The following is a 19030-nucleotide window of genomic DNA, read 5'->3' on the forward strand; positions in this document are numbered from 1 at the left end:
ACAATAAAGAACACGTGCAATACTGACTGAATAGAAGCATTCCACCGAGGAGACAACAAAGAGCACGTGCAATACTGGCTGAATAGAAGCATTCCACCGAGGAGACAACAAAGAGCACGTGCAATACTGGCTGAACGGAAGCATTCCTCCGAGGAGACAACAAAGAACACGTGCAATACTGGCTGAACGGAAGCATTCCTCCGAGGAGACAACAAAGAGCACGTGCAATACTGGCTGAATAGAAGCATTCCACCGAGGAGACAACAAAGAGCACGTGCAATACTGGCTGAACGGAAGCATTCCTCCGAGGAGACAACAAAGAACACGTGCAATACTGGCTGAACGGAAGCATTCCTCCGAGGAGACAACAAAGAGCACGTGCAATACTGGCTGAATAGAAGCATTCCACCGAGGAGACAACAAAGAGCACGTGCAATACTGGCTGAACGGAAGCATTCCTCCTTCGAGGCACTGCAAGACACACATGCAGTGCAGGGGGACCAGAATCATTCCTCCGAGGAGACACTGCAAGACACACATGCAGTGCAGGGGGACCAGAATCATTCCTCCGAGGAGACACTGCAAGACACACATGCAGTGCAGGGGGGCCAGAATCATTCCTCCGAGGAGACACATGTTCGGCAGTATGTTGAATTGCATTGTTGCATGGGACCCGTGAATATCCGGACTAGAATACTTCTTCAGCAACTCATGCTTGCCACAAAGATCAACTATGCTTGCAGTAAGAGGCGACTAACGGGATCGGGTGGTCAGGTCCGCTGACTCATCTGACGCTCGTCATTCCCAATTGCGCTGATCCATGCGCCTGCTGTTGATACCTGGATTGTCTGGTCCCGACTCCAATATTTACAGTTTGCGGCCATAAAGCTGTTAAAGCTGCTCACGTTGAATGTAGATTTCTTTTTTTTCTTGTTACAATCGGCAATCTGCCAACTGTCATTCGCAGTCATATAAATAATCCAGCCTGGACCAGACAATCCACTGACTGACACAGTGGGCATCGGTCAGTATAGTAGTCAGGATAGTACATTCTTTCGATGTTGTGTCTGACACTATGCTTAAACAAATCAGTTTCGTGCAATGCGAGTTTCTAAAAACAAATGTAAAAATGAGTTACGTAAAACATGATTGTCACCACTTAATAGTTGATGTCAGTTCAAAGCCAAAGAAAACTGACTAAATACCATGTATAATAACTGTGCGTTAAAAGCTACCATAATTGCTTCCTACCTCACGGGCTTCTCCCAGCAAGCTATTTCATGTGCATCATCAATAAGGTTGGTCATGTTTAATATTCATGATGCATAAATACATCACTGATTGCGTGCTGTGCATAAACTGACGGTAACGGTCTGTACATATTTGTGTAACGCCACAGGCTCAGTTGTCAACAAGACCCGTGAAGACCCGGGGTAGATCTGGCCTTCACCAACCTAATTCTTGCGCATATTTTGTCAGTTAGGCCTTCAGCAATTAAGAATATACAGTATCAGGCTAACTGGTCCCCTGGACAAATGCCCCCTGGCTATCTGGCCCCCGTCAGTTGTCACCCCCCCACCCCCACCCCCCTTTTACTTTACGGACATTTTGGAATTTTTAAGAGTCATCCCACAATCTGTCCTTTTTGAGCGAGTGGGTGGGTTTAGTTTTAGTTCAGCAATTTTCCAGCTATATGGCGGCGGTCTGTGAATAATCGAGTCTGTACCAGACAATCCAATGATCAACAGTATGAGCATTGATCTGCACAACTCTGAACCTTTGACATGTGTCAACGAAGTAAGCGAGCCTGACAACCCGATCCCGTTAGTCGCCTCTAACGACAAGCACAGTCGCCTTTAATGACAGGCATAGTCGCCTTTAATGACAAGCATGGGTTGCTAAAGGGGTGGTGGAAGTTGTCCAGAGGCCAGTTAGCCGAGTATATAACAAGATTCCATAATGATATCCAAACTGACCAAAATCTATCTGAACCACCTGTTTTCACCTGGTATTTGATTGCAAATACTTATCTCCACTTGCTGCCAAACCTACCCCATTAATAATAATGTACACAACTATTGTCATCAAATAATTGGACTTACATTAAAAATCTTCCTGTACTTTCGGAAGAACGATTGAATGGTAAATATTTACGAACATTGTTTAGGTCAGTGTGCACAAAAGCATACAGTATGACATTTTCCGTCGTTTATACTGCTTTGACACAGAAATGACCCCCTTTGCCTCTCCTCTTTCAGTCATGACAGTTTTATGATTGGCTTGAAGTGAATGTGGAGAAATGTGAAGAAAGAACAACTGTAAGTGAACGCTACACTTTCCATCACCACAAGAAAATATGTTCATGAGATTCTTGGAAACTCGGCAAAATATAACACTACAAGAAAGTCACGGTTATGGTTAGACGTAATCAACGTTGGAAACACGAGCATATTGATAGTAATTATTTAATATTTAGTGAAAGAAAATTAAATTAAAAATACATGCATGTTGATTAAGTTTTGTGTCGAACGGAAACAGTTTTGCAGTTATAACATAATCAGTTGCTAGAATACTTAACGTTTGATCAGTGATGAACCAACGGTCTCAAGTGGGAATGGAACCCATAGCTAGTGTTTACTCATAGGCAACCTAGTGTTTACAACGTACTCTCTTCAGGCCAAACATTCGTGTTCGATTCCTCAGTAGGTACAACGTTTGAAGTCCATTTCTTCTAAGATCATTTCTAGTGTTCTGGAAAGTTTCCAAAGGCGGCGTAAACATATGCTCTTTCACTCTGCAAGATTAAAACTATTGGCACGCCTTAAACCTCCAATTCATCATGTTTGCAAGACGAAACTGACCATAGGGTTTACCACACTAAGAGAGATTTGACATTCCCTCGTACAATGCACGCAAAATACACAGTTGGCATGACTTGTACAGAACTATTAATTTTGGAAACAAGATCGTACAGACGCTTATGAATATTTATTATTTTTTAGAAATATCATAGCAAAAAGGATCGACTTATACACTAAGTAAATAATGTACAACTATGAAAAGGTATTCGCAATCTCCTAAACAGATATCAATGATGTATGAAAAATAAAAAAATACACGTCATTTTTGTTGTTTTTGGGTGGAAGTGTTTAATTGAAACAAGTTTGACAAACACCATTCAAGACTTAAAATTGACAGTGAATGTCAAAGATCTTGCATGTGTATGCGAGGTAAAAGTGCGATACGATCATGTGCCAGAAGGCGTCCCTTCACAGTTGACAACAGATGACGATTGGGATCAAGACGTTGTAGCTGCATCATAAGTATTACAGCTTGTTCAACTTGACCTGAGCTTTTCGACATATGCATGGCCCAGGAGGTCAAATGGCACAAACGGCATGTCGAGTTAACTTCATTAAATAGGAGTGAAGAGAATGTTATTAATGTTGCGTCAGTACCAAACATACATACATGGATTCGTTACAGAACTGAATTGTTCACATAGTCATATGACATCTAATTTGGTTTGCCAACTTTACAACGAACAGACGTCAGTTACTTTCACAATCCGATTCACTCTCGTCATCACCCTGTATCATATGTCGCTTTTCTTAAACAGACAGTTAGGACATGGTTGACGAATTGTCGGGAGTGAGATATCAAACGGCGACCATATGTCTGGCTGTTCGGACATGTTGACAATCAAATGACAAAGGTGCACCCCTTCACAATAATAGACCCAACCAGTTGTGACACGGAAAACACTTAGCATTGAGAAGTGGCTATGAGCACAGAGCCACGAGGCATACTCAAACCACTCGTAATGAGAAGAACGGAGAAGAATAATAATAATTATAGTCGAGTATTATTATTACAAAAATAGCTATAGGTCAGTTTCCAAGAAAATAAACATTACATGTAGATACGTTTCACAATAATATTAACGTAATACAACAGTTCAATATTTTACATATCAACCCAGTGGGCGTTCATGCAGCACAAAACATTATAGTGGTTATAAGGGAGTGTGATAGGGCTCCCGACACATTGTGTACAATTTACACCACAGTATAGTGTTTGCAATAGTTAGGGTACCAAACACACTTCATAAATCTACAATACCTACAAAACAACGAAGAGTTAATCATTATCAAATAAACAGGATTGAAACACCATACAATGTACTCTCCACAACAGCCACGAAAGATCATAGTGTTAAGGTATTTACAATAGATTACAGTTAATACAGAATAGCAATAGTAAAGACTTGTCTAAGCTTGACTTGCAGAGAGTAAACTTTTCTTACCTGAGTAAATAAACAAGGATTTTATTCCACACCAGTCACTGGTGATTTGTGACTGTATGTCGTCCCTGTTTTATAATTAGTCCAGTTATCACGGATAATCACATTTACTGATAAAACTTACGATAAAGTTGTTATTGTGAACTTGAGACTATATCTTTTGGACCAAAGCATCAATGGCGAGTCGCGACTATGACGGGAAGGTATACGTGACATGGACGTGACATGGACGTGACTTGACCAGCGTGAGTTACAGAGGCATTGAACCCCGGTTCTGTCAGTTGTGGAGATACTGGTCAGGGATTATGTCCGATTGCTTATCAATGTGACGATTTGCCTCTTTTCATTTGTGCTGTTACACCAACGGACAACATTTGCATCATGCCCATGAAGATCTGGGCTAGGAGTGATCTTCAACAAACCATGCTTGTCGTAAGAGGCGACTAGTGTGATCAAGTGGTCAGGCTCGCTGTCTAGGTTGATACATCTCATCGTATCCCAAATGCGTAGATCAATATTTATGATGTTGATAACTGGATTGTCTGGTCCATACTCGACTATACAGCTGGAATATTGCTGGATGCGACGTTATACAGCAAATAAACAAAACAAACAGAACATTTACAAACTATAATATGGTCAACAGCTGACCAATCTGACCCTGTGTCAGTCGTTCGACGGAGTGACCCTGACCCGTCGAAGAAAGCTAATCTAGTCTCAGCTGACAATGCAGATGTTTTTAATCATAAACGGAATATTTAACATTTCAATTCCTTGTTTGTATGAGTGAAACATTTTACGGAAAGTGTTCTGGCAGTGAGCGTCAATTTCAAATCATCACACCTCTTCTGTCTACATATATACTGAACCATAAAAGAAACGTCACCCTACCAAAAATTTGGCCACATTTATATGTAGGTACACCTCGTCCGTAGCCAGTGTTCAAGAAAATTTGATTTCAGATTCTGTACTGGATACAAAAATATATGTCGTCAAAACGCAGTTAGGTTGGGTTTACAGTACGATCGTTTTTTATGCGTTGCGTTGCGTTATGAACGGCGGTTGTTCATTCACTTTACGTGAGAAATCGTTTAGCCTATATGTCTGAGAATTACCAAACTATATACCAATTGGTTACAAAACGACATAGTTTTTCTTTTAATCACTGCATTTGTACTTGAAATTTCAGTTGACTTTGTTGATTAATTCATCAAGCTATGCAACACAGCACGGTTGACAACTTCAAGGTAATTCTTATATTTATCATGTGGATGGACCCAGTGACTGGCAGTCGAGCAGCCTATGGTACGTAACACCGACTGGTGAAGGAATTAGAACTGGACGATGATATGTTTCAACAGTACTTTCGTCTGTCAAGGGAGCAATTCCTCTTTGTTCAGAAGCAAGAAAACTCATATTTAAACCTGATACCCAAATACGAAAGGCAATCACACCAACGGAAGACTGGATGATACCTTCTGGTATGCAGTTCAAACTGAATGCAGACTCCAAGACGTGTTTTTTGTGTTAATATATGCCGCCTGCAGCAAGGAGACCAAGCCATTGGAAGCACAGCCGACCGTCCTCGCCGTGGAAGACCGCCTGTGACAACGTTGAGGCAAAATCGGAACATTGTCCGTCATCACCTGCAAAATCGTTTCGCTTGGGCTACGGAAGCTACACGGACAACCACTGGCAATCACCAGAGACCAGTCAGCGCCGACACAGTGCGGATGCGTTGCAGGCGTTGCCTTGTTCCGATCCTGTTCAACGGAGCCGTGCTCGTCTCCAGTGGGTCACACACACCATCGGGAGTAGGGAACTGAAGTCTTCTCCGACAAAAACCGGTATTGCGTCTCGACTGCTGATGGCAGAGTGAGAGTGTCGGGACGACCCGGGGATAAAAACAGAAAGGAGCACAAGAAAATCCAAGCATTCCTTTAATATTTTGCAGTTTCCATCACAGATTTCAACAGCGACTCGGGATTAAATCTGAGTTTACGCAAAGAAACACGACCATGAAGTGGCGTCCCCTTAATTGTTTCCTTCAGTATATTGTAGTCATCAGTCAATTTCCTCATGGTATTGGATACATAACATTCTTCTCCAACCCCGAACACTGTGGTGTTTGTACATAATGCTTCGTGCCATTGTGTATGAGATCCACGACATAAATACCACCTCTCATCCAACACGAGCAATATACATTCCCTTCATGATACACTACTGAAGAAGGCATTTCCCTAAGCTTAGCAATTCTAATAGGTTGCCACTGAAAAGGAATAATCTTGTAAAGGTTAGCATAGAGAAAATAGTATAATTCATTGTCCCGTGGGTTGATAGTTAGCCCTGACATGAAAGCATTTGGTTCAGAGTAAGTGCCAATGGTCTTACCCCAATAATCAAATGAAACTATTCTCGTGACACTATTAACATAAACAATTCTTCGTACGTGATCAATACACAAACTATACAGTAACCTTCTACCCAGTTTTCCCTCTTTAATTATTTTTATTCGCGTAACATCCTCCCCGTTTGTTTTCAGTCGTATGATGTAATGTACTGTGCCCCTCTTACACGCAGCAAACAAGAGGTCCGTATTATCATCCACGGCCATGCTACCGCAAACCACATGGTCAACAACGTTGTTCCACAAACTGCCGTCACGAGTAGATGACACGATCTGGCTTCTAGATGCAAACATGATCATGTCAGTCTGTGCACTGTAGGCCAGAGCTCTGATGTAAAGTTCATCATTTAATGGATAATGTTCAAAGGAGTTGTTGTTAAAGAAGAATTGACAAAACAGGTGCTTGCCTGTGTGGAAGCGTCTTGCAAACAGGATTCTTGTCTTATTGTATTTCATAATCCCGTCTTGATGAGAAGAAATTGAAATGATTGGGGCACTTGACAGAATTTGATCGTTTATGGCTTTTGAAGCACGTTGTACACTTGTGGTATGTGTGAAGGAATCTGTGGGTTGTGTCATATCTTGAAGACCTGTGCGATGTACGGCAGCTTGAACATCTGTCGGGTGTGAGGCACCTTGAACACCAGAGGGACTCGGGGCATATTGATCACCTGCAGAATATGGTTATTCCTTATCAGCAGCTAAGGAGATAACGTTTCTGAGAAGATATCCTCGCATTTGTTTTGGTCAAAACGAATTTCATTTAATTTCTAATTCAAAATGGAGAACCTTACCATTTATGTTTACACATCGGACTACGATGTATCTTGTACGTATAATCCTTGATGACGTCTCACAAGACGAAATGTTGAGGATGGTCTGTTCCTGAAAATTCAAAATCACCTCATTGTTATGTGTTATCGTCTCTTAGTCGAACGTATGTTACAATTGCATTCGTATCACTTTGCAAAACATACAAATTCAAACTACAAATTACGTCTTAGACAAGGAGAGAACCATTTATAAATTGTGAGCAAAGAGTGTAAGTAAGCTGGGTTTGATCACTACTTCGTAAGCTGGTTTGATCCCTACTTCGGAAAGTGGTTTGATCATTATTTCAGGAATACCGCAGGATGTAAGCCGCGTACCCTTGTCTGGCTGTATGAATGAATGTGAGTGTGAGTGTGCTTGAGTGTGTATGCGCACGTGAGTGTGTGCGCGCGAGTGTCGAAGAGGATCCTGGTAGGGATGAAGGTAAGAATCAGCAGCTCTTGAAAATAAGGTCACAAATGGAAATTCAACACTCACATAACCATTGACGCTATATATCAATTCATGAAGATTTTATTTATATTGGTACTATACAGGACAGCAAAAGAAACGCAAATTTGAAATCGATAAAAGTATGCGTTCATGTTTATGTCTTCTATTTAGAAACTTGACGAAAAGGCAGAGGGCATGTCTTTTGCTGTTCATGATATCATAGCAAAGTGTTTACCGCAGTCGAGAATATCCCCGTGTCGGATGGCCTGCGATGATAAACTTTCTCCAGAATGTGACAGTACATGTGATGCAATGTGTGAAAGACATGTGAACACCCGTCCGTGTTCAGGCAAATCTCCTGACACATCCGAACACCCAATGAATGTGTCATATAACCCAAAGTAAAGCTACTTGTGAGGATCCATATTTGTAGGCTCAGCCAAACTTGAACACTGACTTGTACCATAGCGATGTCTGGAACACAATTAAAAAAAATAAATATTTCTCGGGCACATTTCTTTCAAAAGTAGGACTTTTGTAATTTTTGATAGAAAAAAGGGAAGAACACATTTGTACTTTTTCTTTCAGAAATACAGCTTGTGAAGTTTATTTAGTACGTGTTAATGAGTTGTAGATTCAGTCACACTCGTTCTTACAGACACTCATTCTTATAGTGGAAATCCAGCTAGGTTCCAGGCAGGTAGAAAAAGTACTGTTAGTCCACATGGTCCCGACTATAGGGATTTACCTTCAGCTGTTGGTGATCTATAACCTGTTTCTCATATAATATATCGTCCTCTCTAGTTAAAATCTTTTAGATTTCATGACTTGTTTTAACATCTATGTATCTGTGATAATCTCGCTGATTTTACTGGCCTTTGTCGACGGATATTTTAGATTGATTACCTTGTTTTCATCACTGTAAGGCTGTAATATTGCCGATGAAATGAGAAAGTGCATCTCACTCACTCACTCACTCCTTTGAGCAGTAGATTCAGTCACACTCGTTCTTAGACAGTCATTCTGAAAGAAATGTGGACAAATGGATGGTCGGGACGCGGCCAAGTCAATATTTGTTTTAAATGGTAATAAAAAAATGTTACGCGCACAAATAAAGGTGACGCGCCAATGCCCGAGAAGCATTTCACCTTTTTTTTAGCCTTAACATTACACCAGTAGTGGCTGGCAATTCATGAATTCTTACACGACCAATACACCCGGTGCGATCAATTGTTTATTCATATGCCAGAAACACCTTGTGTCTTTTGACTGGCAGAGTAGGACCTATTTATCACACAGCAATTTTCAAGGACGGAAATTCATTCTAAAATGGTTTAACTTTCTTATACGGTGTTAGAAGCTACAAAAAAACCTTCGCTCACTGTATATAAAGATGTTGTATATTCATAGAACTCTCCTCGTTGTTCAATCCAATCCTGTTCAGTAGGTTGTTGCAGTCACAAGGAACTCTTACCGAACACCAAGTTTGTCGAAAGCATGTTCCTATTTACATGAATCATATTTGACGGAATTTTGGAGAACATAGGTTGTTTTGCTTGACCCAAAGTGAATACTAACGCATTGCGTGATCGTTTCACGCCTGGTTAGGTGTATTATTTTTCTTTGTGTGTGAAGGGCTACACCTTTGTCAGGTGATTGTCAACATGTCAAGACAAGGTCGCCGTTTGACATCTCAGTGTCAAGAAATCGTCCTAGCTTCCTTTAAACAAGAAGCTACAGATGGTTTCCTATTCTGGTTTTAGGCAGCCAGTAGCAGCAGCAATTGTTTTTTTCCCCAGTGCAACTCAAGGCAGAATAGAACAGGAAACGGAATAAGCTCGACCATACAGGGTTGTGTTCGGGGTCACATTTCGGAGTTCAGAAAAGAGATATAGTGGCCGTGGCCGCCCAAAAGATGTGACCAATTTTAGATAAACGTGTAATTAAGAGAACAAATGGTATTTTGTGTCGTGATCAAAAAGAGATTACGACTTCCACATTGTTGCATGACATCCCTTCAGGATACAATACATTTTCAGGGAAGCAAAACCAAACCACGTAAAATATCCAAAGCAATGACATGTAGATGGAGGAAAACACAAACAAACAGGCATGTATGGGTGGAAAGATGAGGTGTTACTGCCAAACGTATGGTGTATCTCAGAAATATAGAACGGTTTCGTAAAGAGACACGACATATAGTCTACATTGACGAAACATTTCTTCATTCCAACCACGTAAAGAGTCAATGTTGGCAGCATGATGATAATGGCAGTTCTGGAACTCCTTCTGGAACTGTTCAGAGACTTATAGTGAGTGAGTTTACTTTTACGCCACACTCAGCAACATTCCAGCTATGTGGTGGCGGTCTGTAGATAATCGCATCTGGAACAGACAATACAGTGATCAACAACATGAGCATCGATCTGCACAATGATAACCGATGATGTCAAGCAAGTCAGCGAGCCTGACCATCCTATCCCGTTAGTCGCCTCTTACGACCAGCACAGTCGCCTTTTTCTGGCAAGCATGGGTTGCTGAAGGCCTATTCTACCCCGGGACCTCCACGGGTCGAAGAAACTTATAATTGTTCATGGAGATTCTAAGGATTGTTTCGTGCCTAATGCTCTGTTAATATTCAAAGCCAAGCAGAAGTCTGGAGTTTATCACGATGAAATGAACTGTGAAAGTTTTTTCCAAATGGCTGCGAGAAAAACTGAATTCTCAATCTTCCCTCAAGATAGGTCGCTGTTATGGACAATGCATCTTACCACCGTAAGATTATGAAAGGGAGAAATACAAGTATGCTATGTATAATTTATGGTTGACCATCGGGTTCGAGACTCTTTACTTACGTGTTCGACTTTTATGGAGGGTTTTAGATACACGCACATTAAACCAATACTAATATTAATAACGATTTCATAAACTTGATGAATGTAGGGTTCACGCATTAATATCATCTCAGATTCACCATCACAATAATTTCTATTTAATTTCTTTTAAATGTAACATTAAAAATAACATTATGAACAACCGACGTTTCATGTTCACAATGGAAATAAATCGAGTTCTCTTCCAAATGGAATAGCTGCAGAGGCGAAACATTGCAAACATGTTAAAAGCAGACTCTGAGTTATTCTCACCTGCGAAAACATGCAACACACTAACGCTATATCATGTGGACCATATTTTCATGGAACACTGTCACATAGGAATCAGGTTACCTAAATACTTGAACCTAATCGAACTTGCAAGGGGAAATGTGAAAAAAATTGTAGCTGCCAAAAAATGTGAGGTGTACTATTATCGATGCTAGGAAAGTCGCAGAGGAGAGGTTTCTTGAAGCTAGTGTAGTTCAATGCTGTGCCGACGTAGAAAAATTGGGAAGCGACTTACTGAGACAGAAATCGGATTGTGATAGTAGCTGACTTAACGTTGTAAAGTTAGTAAACAAAACTTGATAGCATATGACTGTAAAAACAATTCCATTAAAACATGAAATGATTATTTTCCCAGAACTCTTGTTTTCCGGGACAAGTTCTGTTACGAATCTATGCATACGTTTCGCACGAACGCAACAATAACAACGTTCTCTGCTGCTCCCCTATTTTATGACGTTAACTCGACCAGCCGTTTGTGCCCTTTGACCTCCCGCGTCATGCATATGTAGAGTAGCTCAAGTCAAGCCGAACAACCTTAATTTGATTTCTGAATATGTATAACTCTGCAAACACATGAATACTGTAACATGTTCAAAACTGACTGACCTGTCACTCTGTAGATTCCCTTTGATGTGTTCCTCTCATAGAGTGTTTCCAGTCTCCGCTTGTTAAATGCCATCCATATTTGACAGTGTCATATATTATATACCTGATCGCTTAAACTACTTACTTGGCATCCACAATTCATGGTACAGCGCAAATCTGAGCCCTCAGAAGGTATAATCTGAGACGAGTTCAGCCAAATGTATCAATATTTTAACAAACTAATATCAGAATAGTAGCGATTTACAATGGAATGCTTTTAGTCATGATAATTGCCAGGTGACAAGGAGTCATACAGTCACCTCTATATACCAACTTGACCTTACTAAATCTGAAACTGTAACATGAATGACCCCAATGAATTAAACGGGGACAGGTATATGCCGAAGGATACAGGCCTTGAACTGTTTGGTGTTGGTGAAACCAACGAACCATGGTCCAATGTTGACAATCACAGGAACACGACCAGGTTTGATATAAGTGTCCAGCTGATAATACATGTGTTTGACAGACCAAGTGCAATACGAGTGTTAATGAACAACCTGATTTCTGTTGATATATGGTGTTGTGCATAAGGATGTTACTTTGAGAGCTTGGCTCATCCCGCGAGCAGTAGGGTTTTCCTCTTCCTCATGCGTGTAAGAAGACTGAAATAAATTTTCTTTGCAGATGTGATTGCTGGTGTAGTTGAATTATTCGTTAGTGATAACACCAACGCGCATCCCTAACACGATTGGGTATTTGACTTCCGTCAACAACTCACCAAAGTGTTAGCTCCTCCGGTCAAAACTGCTGAAGCGTATATCTCAGACTCTAATAAATTTTAAAATAAACTTAAACCAGTTACGAACCTTGGCAAAATTTGTAAGCTATGGTGTTGTGGATTTGTTTACCAGCGTCCCCATTTATGAAATTCTGCACATCCTTCGCTACCGCACTGACAACTTTGACACCCCTCTTGAAACCAGTCTTCCCCACTGACTTCATCATTCAGCTCATTTCTAACTCCAACACCTCCACCTACTTTACCTGGGGTGATGGTTTAAACACATTTATTTCCAAAAGAGGAACTAGGTTGGTAAACAAACAGTATACTGCTCATATGAATACCGCTCCGGGATACAAATGACATAGATGTAACAGTCGCGAGGAGGAAGCATGACAGTAACAAATAATAAACAATAGCCCTTTGAAAATGTGACGATAAAAAGTTGTTGATACAGCCTCCTATAGCACTGGAATCATTGGTGTCGGATGACATTTGATCGTAAGTGCAGTTTCGTTTTCACAACACAAATCTCCCTGAGAGTACAATGAATAATGGATAGATTCTAATAATTCAAAATAATCTTTAGCAAAGCCATTAGACTGACCGTATTGAATTGATTTGATTCCTATCCTGTCATAAAGAAGTACATTTTATGTCTTTTGTCAGTATAATTAATGCAGGAAATGAAATAGTGAATTGGATCTTCCTGAGGGTAGTCACAAGAGCAAGACGGATTTGAAGATAGGAAGATAAAAAGAATCGTTGACATCTATAAATCGCCGCAAGCGCAGGATAATCTGACAGAAACTTGATCCAGAGTTTAAATTAAAGTAGTTTTGACTATTATTATTTGACACATTAACTTGTTTCTTAAAACTACCCACACTCGCCGATTCTCTATGATCAGTAGACAAAGAATTCCACAACCTTACTGCATAAATTGCACTGTTACAAGAAGCTTGAAAACGCCATAAGAACCTATACCGACACGTCGCCATTGTTAAAATACAGTAGTTGATCATCCATAAAGCAATGTCTTCTCTACACCAGCAGCTTCTAGAATACCACTCAAACAAGTAACTTTAGGGAGTTTCTAGAATATCAGGTCTGCCCTACTACGAATCACATTTGACACACGTGGGTACAGCTTAGGCTAAATAAAAAAGTGACATGTTTCCCGTCACTATTATTTGTGCTTGTAACAACAATTGTTTTCTTGCCATTAAAAATAATTTTGACTTAGCCGCGTCCCGATCATCAGGGCTAGAACGAGCGTCCGTAAGAACGAGCGTGGCTGAATCCACAAACTCATTAACCAGTGCTAAACTTCCCAGACTGTGTCTTTGAGAGGAAAAAAATCTGGTCTTCCCTCGTCACTTACTTCCTATCAAAAATTAAAAAAACAAAACAAAACAACACCACGGCCTACTGTCCTCGTCACTTTTGACAGAAATGTGCTCGAGAAACATTTTTTTATTTTGTTGTAGCCTTAATCAAGTGAGATTGTTATTAATTACCACTGTTCTGTTCCAGCAGTGAATTGGGATAAGAGGGTCGTATATAACTATTTTTGTAAACCTGTGGGCACATTCTGCACACATATTAGGCACTCGACAATTTATTAGACACAACCTTACAGATGAGCCAAAAAGTACAAGTACAGAAAAAAAGGTAAGCTGCGATCTGTTGTGAATCATCAATGTCAAGTGAACACTTTTTGTGCCAATGTTTGTAACTGAATATAACCCATGAACAAATACTTTAGACTAAAGATATTTTATTTGTAGAGAAGCCATATGACCAAAAGTACAAACGATATACCATAAATTTCTGCATAGTTACTTTCTTTTGTTTTTTTATACATTATATTGTTTTTCGTATTATATACATGAAATTTAGTAAAATTCAACAAAAGATGTTATCAAAGTATCTTTGAAGGACAGTCTACTGGCAGGTGGAAACACTTTGTTTGAATATGCTGGTGTTGTTTTTTTAATTTCTGATTATTCAAATAGTATTAAATTTATAAATATTTTCAGAAAAGGCTTTAACTCATCCCTCTTTTGTCTGCCCCATAACAATTGTTGGCTGTGCTAGCAACCCAAACAAAAGCAACGGGCACAGGGCGGTGTCTCTGCGGGTTCCTGCAAGGTTGGTATTGTATGACTGTCGATGTATTTGAATGAGTAAATTGTTTGATCGTCATTCATATAGTTGCATGCTTCATTCCTGATTGGGTTTGAAGCCAAGTTATCAGTTCCGCTCCATGGTTACAAAGATGGCGGCAGTCTGGTGGGATGGAGAGACGCCATGAAAACATCTGATTAAACTGATTATATAGCCGGAAGTGGATGCGCTCGTGACACGACGTGGAGGATTCGAGGAACCCCCGGTTTATGAACCGACATCAGTGATACAGCAAGTGACATTTATTGACATAGACGTGCTTCTCAGTTTACGCTTCACGTGAAGGTCCGGGGAAGAATAGGTCTTCAGCAACCCATGCTTGCCATATAAGGTGACTACGCTTGTCGTAAGAGGCCAGTAACGGGCTCGGGTGGTCAGGCACAGTGACTTGGTTTACACGTCATCCAATTGCGCAGATCGATGCTCATGTTGTTGGTCACTAGATTGTCTGTTCCAGAGGCGATTATTTACAGACCGCCACCATATAGCTGGAATATTTGCTGAGTGCGGCGTAAAAGTAAACTCACTCAGTTTACGTCTTTACTAAAGAAAATGAAGAAATAAGGACCACGACATCGGATTGAATAAGAGAACCAATGATGGCCACAAACAGTTCATCTTACCCACAATAACATTACGTCGGTAAGCCTCTGAGCGATTAGTGTAACAGTTACTTTCTATATGATAATCTGAGTAAATCTAAAGGGCCTCAAGTTTACAACATAGGGGATGGTGAAATATGTACCAATGCTTGTTGTCAGAAGAACAAATATAAACTTTGGCAACAAGCATCCTATGCAAAATATCTTGACACCGACTCACTTCTCCCCCCCGACACCCCCCTCCCCCACACACACACATAGTTTGTTGACCACAAACTATAACAAAATGGGGTCGATATGTTGAAGTGTATGTAATCAGTGCCAATATACTGACATCTTCAAATTCATTATATAATGGGGCGGTGGAGTAGCCTAGTGGTGTAAGTGTTAGCTCATAACGCTGAAGACCCAGGTTCGATTCCTGACATGGGTAAAGCCAATTTTTGGTGTCCCCGCCGTGATATTGCTATATTATTGGTAAAAGCGGTGTTAATTCACACCCACGTACTCATTAGATCACGATAACGATGACAGTCCTAAAGTGAGTGAGTGAGTGAGTGAGTTAAAATTTAATATCGGCAATATTTCAGCCATATCGTGACGGAAGAAACTGATTTTACACATAATAGGTAAATTGTAAAAACCCGTCAAAGAATTACAGTAATATAGCTATTACATATTCGAATTTAGAGCTAGTAATTAGATTTAAAACAACTGAACAATAGATAACAATATAAAAACATTCTATATTCTGCCAACAACTGAAGATAGATCACCATACTAGGGACCATAGGGACTTATAGTACCGACAGTCATAAAGAAGTCTATTAGAAAACGTTAGATCATAAATTATTTTTTTCTGCGTTTTGAAGTCAATATCCACACATTGATAATCATATTACTAAATGTCAGTAATACAAACAGGAAAATATATAGCAGTGTAATAATACATACAAATGAATGCTTGCATTAGTATGATGCGAAAATTACAACATTGATAGCCACCTGTTGACAGAGAATACAATTGTTGATCTCATGTGGTCTTTTCAAGGGACCCGGCTGAAGATCGCTTACTTGGCACTTACACCATCCAAAGTCATGTCTGAATAGTCACCCTTGCTAGTACATGCCTCTTGTCATTACAATAACTCTGTCCACTTTCTTACAGTGATGAGGCTCACTGGTGGTGGTGGTGTTTATAAATATCGTGAATCGGTCCATGGGCAAAGTAGTATACATGTTTCGAAGAAAAAACAACAACCCCCCAAACATTTTTCATTTTAATTCTCTTTAACATGTACCCAGATTTAAGGTATTGGTATTAAGAGAACTCACAGATATACGAGTCTTCCATATGTGTATATATTGAGATGTGTAAGCATTCTTCATCTTCTTCAAGGTATTTGGAGCAGAATGCTGGGATTGTTCATGTGGGTTGTGTGGTAGTATGAGCTGCAGGGATTGCTAATGTTAACATCTATAATATTAGCAGGTATTTTTATTTAAATGTTATTCTCTCTACCCCCGCCACTTTTTTCCTTTCTGTCACTCTCGATGCTAAATGTTACTTAACACGGCAAATGCGTAGGTTATCATAATGCTTATGCTTAACACACACACATACACACACACACACACACACACACACACACACACACACACACACACATACACATACATACATACAGTGGAATCTGTCAAATGCAGACTTTGCAATGCCGTTTTCTAAAAATCCGGTCTCCTCTCTGTGTGTCCTTGCAAACTTGTTCTCAATTTATCATTTGATGACGGTGCCATGTTGTGATTTTAGAACATCTACCACCCATAACTGACGATTATGAGATGGAGAACAGTGTTGAAACTGGGCTTTCCTTTCGCGCTTTACCCGACAAGACTCATTTCATGCTGCAAAGGGTGGTAAAGTTTCAAAAGGGAAACTGACGGCACGTATCTGTAGTAGAGCAACGGGAGACGAACTCAAGCCACTTGTTATCAGTAAAGCAGCGAAACCCAAGCGTTTCAAGAACGTGAAAATTGAGTCTCTCCCCGTGACATGGACAGCCAGTCGGAAGGCGTGGATGACTACCGCCGTACTCATCGACTGGCTGGACCAAATTAATAGGCAGATGAAACAACATCGGAAGGTACTGTTGATTATTGACAATGCTACTTCGCAGGGATCCAATTTCAATCTTAGCAATGTTGAAGTCAGGTTTTTGTCCGCAAATACCATATCACTCTTGCCGCCATTGGACCGAGGCGTTCAAAGCTCGATATCGGAAACAGGTGCTTAAATCATTACTATCGAGGATAGGGGAAAGTGAAAATGTCGGTGAGTGAGTGAGTGAGTGAGTTAGTATTTAACGTCACATCGGCAATATCTCAGCCATATCGTGACGAGAACGTTTAATACTGAAGTGAAATATATGGATACTATAAAAACCTGTCAACGAGGGACAGTAAAGCAACTAGAATATCACAAGTATGATTAAAACTAGTGTGGAAAGTTAAAAATAATATCACTATTCGGACAATACAACATAAAATCAGGCTATAGATTGTCAACAACCGAAGGTAGATCACCATACTAGGGACCATGGGGACTTACAGTACCTTTGCTACCTGCATGGACCCTAGTTGGATTTACATCATCCCCTCAGCTGTTAGCAATTTAGTCACATCTAGCCAAAAATTAAAAATACACATATACTATGATTAAAAACAGTGGAAGTCTAAACGTACAGGAAATGTTTTGGGACTTACGTACCCTCTCAGGAGGACAATAATTTTACGGTACTTCAACCCCCTTTGAGGGTACAGCCACTAACAATTCAAGTTACTAATCTAAACTACCATGAATTAAAATGCAGCTATCTACAGAACATATTAATCAAAATTCAAAGATGAAATCAATTTCTTTTAAAAATCCAAGAATTAAATGAGAACTTACGGTGTTAAAAAGATCCTTAATTGTTTTTACATTGAAATATTTATCCCTTGTGATGGAGAATTCAACACAGTCAAGCAGGATATGCTTGACCGTGGTTCTCTCATCACAAGGGATGCAAAACGGAGGATCCTCACCTTTCAATAGGTATGAATGAGTATATCTTGTATGACCAATACGACATCGCCGCATGATTACCTCTTCAATTCTGGACTGACAGCCCAAGTGGATATAGCCAATATAAGGTTTTATTTCATGTAATTTATTTATACCTACTTGGGTGTCCCACGTCTTCTGCATCAGATCACGGATGTAAGTTCTAATGGTAGCTTTATAATCAGAGTATGGAATAAGAAGTGGTGTCACAGATTTGTTGAGTGCTGCCTTAGCAGCAAGGTCAGCCAATGTGTTACCAGAGATCCCTACATGGCTGGGTAACCAACAGAAGACGATGTCGTATTGGCCAGTTGCAAGATCATTATATAATTCAATAATTTCTATTAAAAGTGGATGTTTACACGAAATATTTTTGATAGCCTGAAGGCAAGAAAGAGAATCGGAATAGACTATATATTGTTTACGTTTAGGGTGTCTTTGAATATATTTGAGAGCTGTTAAAATGGCGTTAGCTTCTGCTGTAAAAATAGAACTATTATCTGGTAATCTAGAAGATATTGTTCTGGATCCAATGACCGTAGCACAAGCAACTGCGCCACCGTCCTTGGATCCATCTGTAAATAAGGGTTTGTAATTGCTATATTTATGTTTTAATTGATGATATT

Source organism: Haliotis asinina, chromosome 7 (assembly GCF_037392515.1).
Source record: "Haliotis asinina isolate JCU_RB_2024 chromosome 7, JCU_Hal_asi_v2, whole genome shotgun sequence".
NCBI lineage: Eukaryota > Metazoa > Mollusca > Gastropoda > Lepetellida > Haliotidae > Haliotis > Haliotis asinina.